Below are 15,708 nucleotides of genomic sequence, written 5' to 3'. Positions count from 1 at the left end.
TATTCAGACAAATGTCATGTTGGATCTTGAGGGGAACAACTGGGAAACGGGACATAATTCATTGCCTGGTGCTAGAGATAAAATTAAAGCAAATAAATAAGAATTCTATCAGAGTAGCTCATATTGTCTAAATACGTGACATGTTTTTCAGAGGTTTTTCCTTTAGTATTTGAATATGACTTTAGAATTTCCTTTGAAATCCGGATGACCAATGGTACAAATGCTTCTGAAGTTCAGAGCAGAACTGATTATGTTTTAAGAAAAGCAAGGGCAGTTTCTAAATGCCCTTCCTTGAAATCAATCCAGCCAGCGCTTAAAGAAAGTTTACAAACCTGCAGGAAATTCAGTGTCTGATGTCCTATTTCTAAGTATGTATTTTTATGCAGTATCCTGGATTTGTTGATATTTTAGCTGGAAGGAGCTATTTGAGATTTGTCTTTCAATAACCAGGTGTTAGAATAAGGTAAGGAGCACACATCTGGAAGTCTCATCCGTTGACTTCACTGGGTAGTATATGGCATATGGGAACACTTTGCCATCCTAACTAGCAAAAAAGAAAAATGCCTTGTGATTTCAGTTGTTTTGATGTGGATGGATAGTCAAAAGGCCATATGCTTTCATTTAGCACCAATAAGAACTACGAAGAATAGAGTTTTGGTATTATTTTTCCTATTTACGTGCAATGAATTAAAGCCCGATTTTTTTAAAAAGATACATATTAAACCACAGAGAATTTCCCAGCAGCTGCAGCAGCTTAGTTGAGAAATCAAATCAAACTTGCTGTGGTGTTGGTGCTGCGGTGCTGAGAGCACACACGGCTGTTAGATACATTTGTAAAAAGACAACAGCGTATCTGTAATCCGAGGAACGGTGGGTTATTCTAAAGTTTATTCTTACTCAAAGGGAAACTGAGCTTCTGAAGTCTTAGGTACCACTGTGATTATTCAGTACATGGCTCTTAATAAACAAGTGTTTACCATCATACTGCTAAAATGTTTTACGTGCTGTTTTAAGTGTACCAAACACTACAGCGAGGTTAATTTTGCAGTGTGATGAATACTTACTTTTAAGTATACCTCCTTACTTGTACATCAAATGCAAATTCAAGTGTTTGATACAAGAAACCAACATCTAGTTTACTGTGAAATATGACACTCTAACAGAAAAAAATGTAGCAGAATCAAGCAATAAAACTCAAGATCTTTGCTGCAGTATTTACAGGTAAAAGTAGTAATCTTTTTTGATGAAATGGATAGACAAAATACTGTAGGTACATGACAGAGGCTTAAAGGAAATGTGAGAAAAAGTAAAACACAGCTTGTTGACAAAATTATTTCAGTTATTTCATGAAAAGTTGCTTGTTTGACAGACTTTTGGAGGAGAATAAAAAGTGTCTGCCAAGGAAACAATGTTTGGAACTATGAAAATACTGATAAAATGTGTCTTCACAGAAAAATTGAGGTGGCCAAACAAAACTTTGTAATTTTACTGAGAGAGTATTGCTGGTCTGTTTGTATTAGAAGTGATTTCAATAATTGTTGGGGTTTTTTTGTATAACATGAATAGTAATGTTTTACATTTTTATGTGTATAGGGACTTTTCTTTCAAAAACCCTCCTAAAATGCAGTGTGGTTTTTACATGCAGGAATGGGGCTGTCCCCAAAATGGTATTAGTAGACAGCAGCAGAGCAGGTGAGAAGAAAAAATAAAATTTCACTGTATTAAGAGAGAGAAAGGCAGCCCTTTAGTATGACTACTGGAACAAGGGAGTAGCGTGTACAAATTCCCAACTTGTCTTCAGACGTGTCATTTGGAGCCAGCTATATAATGGTATATTGTTCCATGTAGACGTGTCCTTTGGCAGAGGCAAAGTTTTTAACCGTATGATTAGATATATCTGCATATAAATATAAGCACTGTCATTAACCAGTGTGATTTGCAGATTAATCCTGCTGTCATTGAAGGAATTGGCCATTTAGATAATCAGTAATTTTCAAAGCCTGATTAAAAGATAGGCTACTAGTCAAATCTGCCCCAAATTTTGGAAACTTTACCTAAATAAAAAGGCTGCCTATTATGTTGTAATCATAATTTTTCTTTAAGTTTATAGTTTCATATTGAATATATAATTTTATTTTATTTAGCTATTTTAGAGAGTATGTTTTCAGATACAAAAACTGGGTATTTTCTCACAGTGCAAGCAAGGGTTAATTGGGAAGCCATACGCTTAGTGACTACAAAAACTCTTTCCTTTCACATTAATGCAACCTGGTCATTAGTCTTAGAGTATTAAGAAAAATACTTCCTCGTATTCAATTGCTTATTCAAAAGTCAGGTCATTAATTGCCGTATTTTCTGGTTCCTATTTTGTTTGGCTATGCATGTAAAATACACTTTTTTTTTTTTTTTTTTTTTTTTTACCAGAGGTGAAATCCATGTTCTTCCTTGCCCAGCAAATTAAAGTTAAAAAAGAGGTGTGAGTTCCAGACAGGTATGAGAGCTCACATCTGTTCCCTGGAGAAGTTCATAGCATTACCAAACGTTCTTCTTTCACTTTTGTTTTATTTTGCTTTAAGTTTGAAATCTGGGCTGTCTTTGAAAATGCACCTTTGTATTTTGTGTAGATGAGATCTGTGGGGTTGTCTTCTGACAGAAGAGCTCATAGAAGTCACCAAAAAAGAATTAGGGCCTCATTCTACAACAAGATTCAGACTGAACATTGTGTGTTTATCTGTGAATAAATGGTGACATTGAATTTAGAAAAGATTTTCATTCTCCATAGGGCAAACCTGACTATGTCTTATTAAAAAAAAGTATTAAAATTGGGTAAATAACTTGCTTAATGGCTATGTTAATGGAGGAGTTGCATGAGAAAAATGAGCTTGGAAAACAACAACAAATAGACTATTATGTAACATACATAAACAACATTTTTTAGTCAATGGGAGTTTTAGCTTTCATTTTAAAATCATCTCTTTCGTACACTGTAAAGGGAAGAAAGGTCTTTACACGTGCAGTGACATCATTTATCAAAAAGCAAGTCACAGAGAAGAAAGCAATATAACCAAAGGCAAAATATCCACCGAATCAGTTGAGTGAAAACTGGTGGCAGATTTTTATTCATGCTCTTTTGGAGACAGAGAGCAGAGGCACGTTGGTTATATAACCACGTCCTTGCTGCCTGTCTCAAATGGTGTCCACGTTTATGCATTCTTGAGACAGGCAGCAAAGACGTGGCATCTGGAGGCTACGACAACTACAATGTAGTATATTTTACTGCTGATTTGTGAACATCATAATAAGCTCCTGCAGGATCATTGCCATACGAATAGTTCCCTTAATCTCCATCCTGTGGCAGATGAACGCCTACCAAAATGGCAACAGCGATACTATTGCGTAGTCTTTGGCTACGCTTTTCCAGATAACTGTATGAGACCTTCTAGGTGCTGAAATCCTATGAGTGGAAAGCAGTCACTGATACCTCTTTTTCAAAGAGTTTTTTTGATATGGCTGTATTGATTTTCTGCATCTAAACCGTACGTCTGAATCTTCTTGATGCGGTTGTACATCTGATGGTAAGAATTTTCAAATTCCAAATGATTCACTTCTGAAGTGTAGGATACACTTGGAAAAAACCACTTGGAGGCGCAGAAAGTCATGCAAGCACTCAATATACGCAAGGCAAATAGGCAGCAGGAACAATGATAAAGCTCCATGACTGGCTGCAAACCGAGCCGTGTCCTTTCATTGACCAGCTCTGTTTGCTAATGCTTAGGAAGCAGTGGGACAGGACAAATGTCACCTGAGCTGTGTTTGCAGGTCTGTTCGTTGCAGTTATTAGCTATAGTACTTGCATTGTGCTGTGTCAGACGTTACTGTTTCAGTTTCTGATGGGTGACTGATTTTTTTAGGGAGGGAAAAGAAGGAAAAATAGTAACCACAGTCCTTAGGGTTTTATGAAATAATAAATGTTTGTATGGAGAACATTTACTCTCCAGACAGTAAAGTGAACAAAACCTTGGTCATGTAAACATGTTACGAGAACAAAAATAAGGTTTGGAGATGCCGTTAAGGGATGAGCCGAGTGAATGTTTGCAAGAACTGATTAGGAAGTATTGAAGTGCTAAAAACTATGGGCTGAACAGATCTTCTCGGTAATTGTTGGTGTAGTTAATCCTGTCTGCCTGCAGTGGCTTTGATTTAAGCCATTGTTTCCTTTGGCGGTTAATTCCACATTCAGCTATACTCATTGTTAGGAAATTTGGTGTGATACTTATTTGAAATCTCCTTAGCCTGGTTTCATTGGTGCTAACTAACTCTCCATCTCTCATTTGGTCTCGCATGGTTGCCATACATACTAAATGAGAGACCTCCATCCTGTCCGGAATCATCTATTGCATCCAAACATCAAAGGGCCTATTAAAGGTAGATGAGACAGATGCTATTACTTCCCTTTTGTGGAATCTAATCAAGTTGCACTTGGCCAGATTCAATAGTATACCCTGGACATTTTGTTTCACTAACATAGCATTTAAAAAAAAAAAAAAAGTATGTGCCAAAGACCCTGAAGTGTCATGATTGCTATTGGAACACCCTGTGCTGAATAAAATACAGCTCTCTATGTATATAAAGGTATGCATACATATTTCTGCTATTACACTTTTGGTACCTATGTGAATATTCACTTAAATGGTGAAGATGATACTAATGTAGTCCAGTAATCTGCATAAACATTTCCCTGCCTCTTCTTATGATATTTGATTACTTATAATAAATGTGCCACTAAGTTGTCTGGTCAGATTTTCTGACCATCTGAGTGGTGGAACTGCATAAAAATACTAACTGGCAGAAAGGAAGAACCATCTTGAAGCGTATATTTTGTGAAATCATGTTATCGTATTCCTAGCAATTTTATTAAATTGCTGTAAGGAACAGTGCTTTGAATGTACAGGGATTTTAATGTGGGGGAAAACCACAGAACTGAAACAATCATTTAACAGAGGTCCCTGCGAACTGGGTAGCTTTGCTTGGGACAGTGGATGGGACAGTTAGGAGTTCTGCTGAACATCCAAACTTTTTCCCCCTTTTCTCTTGAATTTCAGTGTTTTTATACTGGGTAGTTCTATACCTATTTAGGCCTATGTGTTTGATTTTTAGCCATCATCTTCACAGCTCAGCAGCTACAAGCATAGCTTGATATTCACTTTCTGACATTAGAGGTGCATGGCTGAATACTCACATCTAAACTATGGAGAGTGAGGGAAATGAACTGTTGAACTTTTTCTCTGCAAACTTTTAAAGATCTGTTTGGATACGTGCTCTCTTTGTAAGCTTGCTTCTTTGTTAGCATACTTTCCAGCTTTTTGACATGCAGAAGATTTTTTTTTTCCTTAAGGATCATGAAAATGGATACCTTATATCCTCCATGTATTCTCAGATCATGGTAGTCTTTAAACAGTAGAGTTTTGCAATTTAAGACCAAAAATGCCATCTTTCTTTATAAGCATTCTCAGCACAGATTGTTTTCCTCCGTCCCCTCTCCAGAAAGAGATGGTTGTGATTGTTCCTACACACATGTTCATGTATTTTGACATGAAAATAAGTGAGAACAGGTTTCAGCCCATTTATTACCCTTGGTTGTTGCCAGTAACAAATATGTGTCTGTTTTGGTAGTAGGTACTACTTAAAATTTAAAATATCTATTTCCTGCATTTTAAAAATATATAAAAAAAAGATATAGCATTTGTGTAGTGCGTTAAAAAACTTACTTCTAAAATCAGAAGATTCAGGCTGAAACAGAAAAAAATATTTCCAAATACCTTATTGTTTAATTTTAACTCTTTTTTTTCCCAAATGGAACATTTCAGAAATATTTGACATAAAATGAGTTTGTGGTAAAAAAAGTCTTAAGAACATATCTTTATGTTTTATTCTTTACCTTTTCATTAATCTGATGCAATATGAATTTTTTTTTTCTCTCAACTTTTTGGAACTGGCAGCAAACTGAAAAGTCCATTATTTTTCCATTTCTAGTTGTAATGAGGTTACTGGTAGATATTTTTAAGCACCACAGCTTTGAGGACTGCAACAACAATGTGTATTCTTTACAGGTTCATTTCTTAGCTGGCAATGCCTGTATAATCAGTCAGAGAAAAACAAGTATCTTTTGTATGAATACATTCCTCACCGGCTTGTTCAGTTGTATTCTCAGGCAGTTTTCAATTACACTTGAACATTTTTTTTTAATCATTCAGCATTTCCTTTAGAAGGATGTATGTAGCTGGTTCATTTGAAAAAGCTCTTCTATAACTTGTTTTCTGTGGATTGCAGAAAAACTTGTCCCTGCTAAATAAACAGGATGTATGGCCAAATATGATAAAATCTTGCAGATTTTGATTAAAGTTTATTAAAGTCAGGTCTGGCTCTTCTGTTGTGGAAAAGAGCAGGGTAACATTTTCTAATAGGTTTTCCAGTAGTTGCCCACACACCCTGCAGAAAGGGTCTTCCATACAGTGGTCTGTAATCAGTTAATAGGAGGATAGAGATTTTAAAAGTATCCTTAGGATCCATAAACATCTGAAAAAGTAGAAAATGGAAGTAAAGTTACACTATGTTTTTTCAGAAAGTAAGGATGGTAGCATTCAGGTAAATACAATCAAAAGCTTCGGTCTAATCACAACAGTTTCGCCTTTAATGTTTTTTGCCTGAATGGACGCTCAGGATGGTTTTGGCCAGCATTATTTTCTTGCATTCCTGTAAGTGCTGATTGATCCATTTGTCTGTGATTACTTAATCACTAGAGAAATCACGTGGGTTTTTCTGATGAAACAAAAAACTTTGGCAGATTTCAAACTATACGTCTTGGTTCTGTGCCATTGATTTGGAGCCTGCAGGGCCTCACTGGTCTTTGTTTTCCTGTATGTCTGGAATAAAGCATATATTAAGGATGCAGTTACTTCCAGGCTCAGTTCAATTTATTCTGCTCTTTTCCTAAAGTTTATGTGAAGATGATGAATTTTGTATTTTTATTTTAAGCAAAATGGCGAATGGAGTCTTGCTATGAGTAAACTCTTGTTTCCTCTCTGCCAAAGGTAATGTTAGAGTTCTCTGACGGGAAACTGCATATATTAAAGAGTCAGCATTGCTGATGGCAAATAACCAAATTTAACTATTCATAATAATGCTTTTATAAAGTAAAAATGAGCATTGGGAGTTACATGCAGTATATCTCTATACTGACTTGAGTTTTTACACAAAGTCCTGTTTTAAAGCTGGAGTCCCATCTTTATGAGAATGGCTTTGGAGAATTAGGTCACTATGATGCCAACTTTTCCCCCAAACCAGGGAAATTTTCCCCTAAAACAAGGAAAATGTTCAGGTTTTTCCATCCTGTAAGGGTGACATGGTGTGCCCCTTCTCTAGTGGCCTCACCCTTCGCTCCCTGCTGCCATTGAGTGCCCATCAAGAGTAGAGAATACTTCATTTGGAAGGTACCTGCCACAACCATCTAGTCCAACAGCCTCACCGCTTCAGGGCTGACCAAAAGTTAAATAATGTTATGAAGGGCATTGTCCAGTTGCCTCTTAAACGCTGACAGGCATGGGACGTGGTGGTCTGTTGGCACTGTCCATCCCAACCTATGGCTCTGGTTACACTTTGGCTTTCCTCCAGGCTGTAGCTGCTGAAATCATCCCCCCTCACACCCCCTGGGTTTGTGCCCAGCCAGATCAAGTCCCTGGTCCTCCTCGCTGCGGGGCCTCATGGACGTTAGCTCTGACATGGAGAGGGGACGGCTGATAGGGGTGGTCTCTGGGCTGCAGGGTTGGTTTCTGCCATGGCCTGAGAGAAGAGTAACAGCACTGGGTTTGTCCTTGGGAGCTGAGTGGCAGAGGAGGCACCAGGGACGCCCAGCAGCTGTGCCCAGTGCAAGGCCACCAAGGGCAGGGACAGCCCCCTGGGCCTCCTGCGCACAGGGACTGCCTCGGGGCCAGCACCCCAAAGGCCTTCCTCCCAAGGATGCTGGGCACAGGGGCGGCGGGCGGGGCTGCGCAGGGGGGGCCCCGTCACCCCCATGTCACAGGGCCACCACCCGGCAACGCAGCAGTCACAATGCCCCGGGGAGGATAAAAGGCAGCATCGTCCCGTGTCCCACTGCCATAGCTGGCCTGGGCGCAGCCCGAAGACATCCCAGAGGAGGTCCTTGAGGAGCCGGTGGAATTACTTGGTGAGGGCTGAGGGAAGAAGACCGGAGGAGGCTCGACGAGGCTGCTGGAGATGAGGAGGACCACCAACCCCTGGAGCTTCCCGAGGCTGTCAGGCCTTTTCAGCTGGATAGCAGCAGCGAGAGCAAGGGAATGCCTTCTTGAGGAGCACTGCAGAGCTCGCCGTCCTCATCCCCAGCGGAGCCAGGGGCAGCAGCCGTAAGGAATGGGATTGCAGAGATGTTGCCAGGCATCCTGGTGCTTTGGAGCAGCCACCGGTGCCCTGCCAGGCGCGGGAAGGATCCTTGCCCCCAAGGTCGATCAGGCCGGGGGCCTTTGGCCCCTCTGGGAAGCCCCTGAGGTGGCAGCAGGTGGAGGGAGAAGAGGGCTTGGGCACCTCCTGGGAGGCGTGACCAGGCCGTGGGAGGAGGAGGCAGGTCTTGCTCACATGCTCAGGGAACAGCCGATCGCCAGCGCTGGGGTCAGGAAGGAATTTTCCCCCGGGCACATTGGCACTGCTCCCCGGGGGTTTTTTGCCTTCCTCTGCAGCATTGAGCACGACCACTTGTCAGGGCTCCTCTCGTCCCTTTTGGCTGGGTTCCTGCCTGCTGCTCGTGCACCACGAAGATGGCCTCTCGTGCCCTGCAGCTGGGGGGAGGAATGCTTTTTTTCCCCACGGTGGGCTAGCAAGTGTCCCCGGGGGTTTTTGCCTTCCTCTGCAGCACTGAGCACGGGCACTTGCCAGGGCTGCTTTGGGCCATTTGGGCTAAGTGCCTGCTGCTCCTGCTCCACGAAGGTGGCCCTCGTGCCCCGCATCCGGGGGGAGGAAGCTTTCCAGGCTCCCAGGGGGGCCCAGGGTGGCCCCCGGGGGTTGCTTCTTGTCCTCTGTAGCACTGAGCACAGCCCCTTCTCAGGGCTCCTCTGGGCCCTTTCCGCTCGCTTCTCGCCTGCTGCTCTTGCACCTCCGAGGCGCCGCTCGGGCCCTGGCTCTCCCTGGCTCTTTTGCCCATTGCAAGGGTGGAGCAGGAGCGAGCTCTGCTCTTCCCTTGGCTCCGTTTCCCGAGCTCTTCTTGCTTGTGCCAAACAGCCAGGGCTTGGAAGGGCTCCAGGCTCGCTGCACCATCCGCAGCTGCCACTTTGCAGCTCTCCCTGCCTGCAACCCAAGCGCAGGGCAGGCACAAGAGCGCTTTTCATGCATCACTGGCCAAGAAGCACAGCGGAGCAAGTTTTGGAAGGCAAAACGTGGGCTTGTCATCGACAGGTGTCCTACTTTGGAAAATACCGCGTGGTACCGCGCACCTCTTCTTCTTCTTTCGTGTGTGGTCGGGACCGATGCTCGTTCTTCCAGCTGTCACTCTTCAGGAAGCAGGGCCTGCTTGGCCTGTGTTCCTGCTGCTGCTGCTTTCTGCAGCTCTGTGCCTTGCCTTTGCCAGGCTGCAAGGGAGGTTTTTTCAAGGTAAACTGAAGAATGCATCAGCCTGCTCCTGACTACACATGCACATTGTGTTAATGCTTGTGAGCATGGCTCTGAAACAGATTCAGAAAAATAACAAAAAATAACATAAAATGACATAAAATAAAATAAAATCCTCTTTCCATTTGTAACTTTATTGATTTGTGTCCTTGAAAGTGTTTTTGGAGCTGAAAACCTCCTGGCATTTCAGGCAAATAGTCTCATTTTTATTCGACTCACAGTGAGTGCAGGGAATAGAATAGAATAGAATAGAATAGAATAGAATAGAATAGAATAGAATAGAATTGGAATGGAACGGAATGGAATGGAATGGAATGGAATTGTTTTATTTATGTTATGTTTTGTTATGCCTAGAGTTATGGATGCCAGGCCATGACCAAGGCCTGAGGGCTCCATCCAGGAGAGCAGCTCCCTGCAGTGCAGGGCCCAGGCCCAGCCAGGAGACAGGGGCAGAGACGGGCACCCCTACAGCATGGCTCAGGCAGGGACTTCAGTCGGCCCCAGGCCCAGCTGAGCCACCTCCCCTGGGCCCTTGGCAGGAGACGGTGGGGCTGGGGTCCCAGGGGAGGCCGGTCCCAGCCACTGAGGCCTATGAGCACCCCCAGGGCCCTGGCAGAAGTAGGCTTGCGCTGCTCATAGGCTCTCCGTTTTATGGTTGGCCGCTTTGGAGACAAGAGTGTTGGGCCAGATGGACCTTCTCTCTGATGGAGTCCTGCTGTTCTCAGGCTCTTGTGTTTTAGCATGTTTTTCCAAGAGAAGCAGCTCAGGCATTTCTAAAAATGAGCACAAGGAGAAACAAAATATCCACAGGAAAATGATCAGGTATTGCTTCACCTCGAAAAGATTTGCAGCCATTTAGTTGAGGAGCATGGCCTGCTTCAGACTGAGGGCTTGGTCTTTGAGCCTCACTCGGGTCAGAGATGCAGGGTTTTGCCATCCTGTGGCAACCCAGCTAAACTGGATGAACAGAGACGACTTTTGAAAACCACACTTCACACCTGCTTTTTGCAAATTTGTTCAGATGGTGAAATGATCTCGAGACGATCCACAGCTCTCAGCCCCATCAGAAGGTACATGCCTCCTTCCCACAAGGTGACAGAGCCAGTGCCTAGGATGGGACAGGACTGCCTGTTCAATCCCTTCTGCTAGTGCAGGGCTGGGAAGAAATGTCATCAGAGATTTCCTCAGCATGTACTGGTAGGGAAAGAAGGAGGTAGGAAGAAAACTACAATAGAATAGAGTAGACTAGACTAGACTAGACTAGGCTACGGTACAGTGCAATACAATACAGTGCAATACAATACAATACAATACAATACAATACAATACAATACAATACAGTAGTTCAGTGTGAAGTGACCTATATCAATCACCTGGTCCAATTGCCTGACCACTTCAGTGCTGACCAAAAGTTAAAGCCTGGCATTAAGGGCATCATCCAAATGCCTCTTAAACACTGACAGGCATGGGGCATCAGCCATCCCTCCAGGAAACCTCTTCCAGGGTTTGAGCAGCCTCTCGGTGAAGAAGTGTTTCCGCATGTCAAGTCTGCACCTCCCCTGATGGACGCAGGTTTGAGCCATTGCCACACAACGTCCTGGCACTGGGTACCAGGAAGAAGAGCTCAGCACCTTCCTCTCCACGTCCCCTCCTCAGGAAGCTGTCGAGAGCCATGAGGTCGCCCCTCAGCCTCCTTCTCTCCAGACTAGACAAACCCAGAGTCCTCCGCTGCTCCTCATAGCACACACCTTCCAGCCCCTCCCTCAGCTTTGCTGCCCTCCTCTGGACACATTCAAGTATCTTAACATCCTTTTGAAATGGTGGGGCCCAGAACCACACACCCAATCCTCAAGGTGAGGCCGCACCAGCACTAAATACAGTGGGATAATCACCCCTTCTGGCCAGCTGGTTACGCTGTGGTTGATGCACCCCAGGATGCGGTTTGCCCTCCCGGCTGCCAGGGCACACGGCTGACTCCTGTTGAGCCTGCTGCCAACCAGCACCCCCAGACCCCTTTTGCAGGGCTGCTCTCCAGCCACTCCTCTCCCAGTTTAGACTTGTGCCCAGCCTTACTCTGTCCCAGGTGCAGAATCTGGCACTTGGTCTTGTTCAGTTTCGTGCCGTTGATGATTGCCCAGTGCTCCCACCTATCCAGATCCCTCTGCAAGGCCTCTTGTCCCTCAAGAGAGTCAGCAGCACCTCCCAGTTTCGTATCATCAGCAAACTTCCTAAGGGTGCATTCAACTGCTGCATCCAGATCATTGATAAAAGAATTGAACAGAACTGGCTGGAGGATTGAATTAGGATTGAGCTGGAGGAACACCGCTGGTGACCAGTCACCAGCCAGATATAGCCCCATTCACTACAACCTTTGACCCCTGCCGTTCAGCCAGTTCTTCACCCAGTGTACCATCTACCTGCTCATCTCACAGCTGGGCAACTTTTCAAGAAGGATGCTGGGAGGGACAGTACCAAAAGCTTTACTAAAATCCAGAAAAACTGCATCTACTGCCTTCCTTTCAGATTAGTTAGACAGGACTTTCCCTTTGTGAACCTATGTTGACTCATCCTGATGATTGCATTGTTCTTTAAATGTTTTTCAATAGCAGTATGATCTCCATAATTTTTCTAGGTCTTTTGGTTAGACTAAGAGTCAGTAGTTTACTCATGTGCTTCTTGTAAACTGGAATAACATTGACTAGCTTGCAGTCAGCAGGGACCCGCCCAGGTTCCCTACACCTTTTGTAGATGACTGAAAGGGGTCCTGCTGCAACATCCACTAGCTCCTTCAGCACTCTGGGATGAATCCCATCATGCCCCGTGGACGTATGAGCATTCAACTGATACCACTGGTGCTTTACAATTTCAGTGTCCACAAATGGAAAATTACTGTTCCTGCAGTCGTGGTCCTCCAATTCAGATGACCGGGCAGCCCAAGGTCTATCAGCATTAATAAAGACTGAGGTAAAAAGAAGGCATGGAATGCCTCCACTTCTTCTTCATCCCTTTTTGTCAGGTAACCATCAGTCCAATGTTTTCCTTAGACCTCCTTTTGCTGTTAACGCACTTAAAACACCCTTTCTTGTTGTCTGACACAACACTGGCCAGTTTCAACTCTAGTTGAGCTTTGGCCTTTCATGTCTTCTCCCTGCATATGTGAACCATGGCTCTGTAAGCTTCCTGCAAAGCCCAACCTCACTTCCAGAGATTGTACAATTTCTTTTTCCTCCTGACTGACTTCCAAGCAGAGTTCCCTGTTCAGCCAAGCTGGTCTTCTGCCCCGCTTGCTTGACTTCCGACCCAAGGGGATTGCCTGCTCCTGTCCTTTTAAAAGGTGGTTCTTCAAAAGTGACCAGCACTCCTGGACCCCTGAGCCCTCAAAAGCAGATTCCCAGGGGACATTGCTAAGTAGCTCCTTGAGTAGCTTAAAGTTTGCTCTCTTGAAATCGAGGGTAGCAACTCTGCTGAACTTTTTTTTCATTACACCAAAAGCTCTAAACTCAACCGTCTCATGATCACTGTGGCCAAGACAGCCACCTGCCATTACATCTCGCACAAGTCCTTCTCTATTCACAAATAACAAGTCCAGGAAGGGCATCTTTCCTAGCCGTCTCACTGAGTATTTGTGACAAGAATTTATCTTCCACGAACTTCAGGAATTTCCCAGACTTGCTTGTCACAGCAGTATGGTATCCTAGTTGGTATCTGGGAAGTTGAAATCTCCCATTAAGGACAAGGGCTACCAATCCAGAGCTTTCTCCGAATTTCTCGTATTTGCCTAGAGAATAACTTACCAGGTCTATCAGCTTGGCTGGGTTATCGATAGTTGGCACCCTCAACGATATCTGCTTTGTCTTCCATTCCCCTTATCCTCACCCAGAGGCTCTCAACTACATCATCCCTAACGATAAGGGCTATACGGTCAAACCTCTCCTTAACGTACACTGCAGCTCGTCCACCTCGCCTGCCCTGCCTATGCCTCCTGAACAGCCTGTGGCCCTCCATCCCAGCACTCCACTCATGAAACTCATTCCAGCAAGTCTTGCTAATACCAACGATATCAGAGCTCTGGGAACAGACCAACACTTCCAGTTCATCCGGTTTGTTTCTCATACTGTGTTGGCGTATAAGCATTTCAGATGTGCTCCTAAACCCTTAGTGCTCCCTGGAGCAATGTAAATGTTCTGCCCACAGACAATGCCATACCAACCCTTGGCTTACCTTCAACTCTCCTGATGGTATCCCTGTCCCAAGAGGGCACAGTTACCTTTCTCTCCAGTCTCTCCTGAAGGCACAACTAACTGGAGAATGAGACAAAGGTACCTGCAGTGTCCCACAGGTGTTTATCCAGTCCAACAGTTCTCATAACTGCTAAAGGTCCGCAGGGCAATAGTCAGTCAGGCGATCTTCTGAATCTGTTTCATGTACCAGTGAATGTACTAAACCACAACAAATTTTTGGCTTGACTAAGCAACCCCCTAGATTCAATGGCTTCAGTTATATGGTGTCGGACGTTCCGTAAACTTCCTGAGACTGGATTCTTTGCTGCTCTTCTTTTAGTCTAAGCATTTCTAAGGTTGTCATGAGAAGTTGTTAATTCACAAATAGCAGAAAAAGTGTCCTGCACAATGTGTATGGTAAAGTATTTGTTCTATTCAGATGCAGTCCTTTTTATTAGAAGATTTGACAAAATGTTTTAAGCTCCATGATGCTGGAGCACTTCTCATATTGTTCTGAGCTGCACAGCAAAACCATGGAATACTGAATATTTTTCCCTTGAATATAGTTCATGTTGTTATTTTACTATAATTACTTTTGAGTACGGCTTCATCTGGATCTTCAGATGGCTTCATGGATTGCTCATTGAATAGAGAACATGTACAGAGATCACTTAGTAAGTGCCTATTTGTGCTTGGTGCAGATTGAGGTGAAGGAAAATCCTTTAAACAATAGTTTTGATTTTTCAGCAATGCCATTATACATCAGAGATGATTAAAGCGTGTATAGTATCCTCTCTTGTTTATAGTGCATGTGATATTAGTAAAATGTATATAGAAATGTGAAAAATAAATTTATCTGCATTGTAAAGATTAAGAATTTATGGGACATTTAGAATTTGTGTATCCTTTAGAAATTCACAGTGAAACTGGGTAAATACTGTATGAAAACATTTCCTTAAATACATTCACATGTTTACACATATTAGTTACATTTGAAGCTGTATTTTAACATTCGGCAAATGGTCAGTCAAATAACATTACTGACAAGGTATAAGCTGAAATGACAACCATAAGCAAAGACTGAAAATTCACATTCAAATTTGGAGGTAATCTTTGAGTGTGTATTCACTGCAAATTGAATTCTGAGATTAAGAAGAACATAAAGTTATGGCATATGGCCCATAAATATATAGACACATACCTATATCATGTACTTAGTCTGAGCTGTTTCTTAATAGACAGCTAAGTTATTCCTATACTATCTAGAAATTCAGAAACCCAACCTCTTCACAAAAGTGCTTAGCACTTTTATAATTTAAAATTATATCTTTAAACGATCAAGAAATCTGAACAAATTTTAAAAAGCATGTAAGTAATTTGAAAATGGAGAAAAAGTAATTTTTTGTACCTTCTTAATACTGTGTTTTCATCAGATTTTTTTAGCCAGGATTTTATAGTTTCATATTGATTATTGTTAAAAAATAATTAATAACTTTATATGAGATGGGATCCTACACATCCTCAGTAGAAACTTTCCTGCATGGCAATGTTTCTATCTTTTCATTTCCAGATTGGCAAGGTAATTGGAGTTCAATTCTTTAAATGCAGACATGTTCTTTATTGGTTCTCATAGACCATAGGTATTTAATTGTCCTTTTGGCTTTAAATAAATTGAAGAACTTGAGAAACTGACTTTCTAAAATGAGAGCTATAAAACCACCCTTAAAGGGACAATAATTTCTTTACCTTAAAAAAAAAAAAATTGGTTAGCAACAGCTGGAATTTATGTACGAAGCCTGTATGCAGGCTTCAT

At 42.8% G+C, this 15,708-nt stretch overlaps 1 protein-coding gene across 1 annotated transcript in view; it reads left to right on the top strand.

The window, feature by feature from the left end:
- Nucleotides 1–15,708, top strand: part of CNTNAP2 (contactin associated protein 2) — a gene marked incomplete at both ends in the record, with an annotated part of 1,183,012 nt that overhangs the window by 516,633 nt on the left and 650,671 nt on the right. The gene's annotated exons all lie outside the window — the stretch shown is intronic.

Source organism: Platalea leucorodia (genome assembly GCF_965183815.1).
Source record: "Platalea leucorodia genome assembly, chromosome: 1".
Classification (NCBI taxonomy): domain Eukaryota; kingdom Metazoa; phylum Chordata; class Aves; order Pelecaniformes; family Threskiornithidae; genus Platalea; species Platalea leucorodia.
Note: the sequence above shows the minus strand (reverse complement) of the source record. Positions and strands in the feature narration are given on the sequence as shown.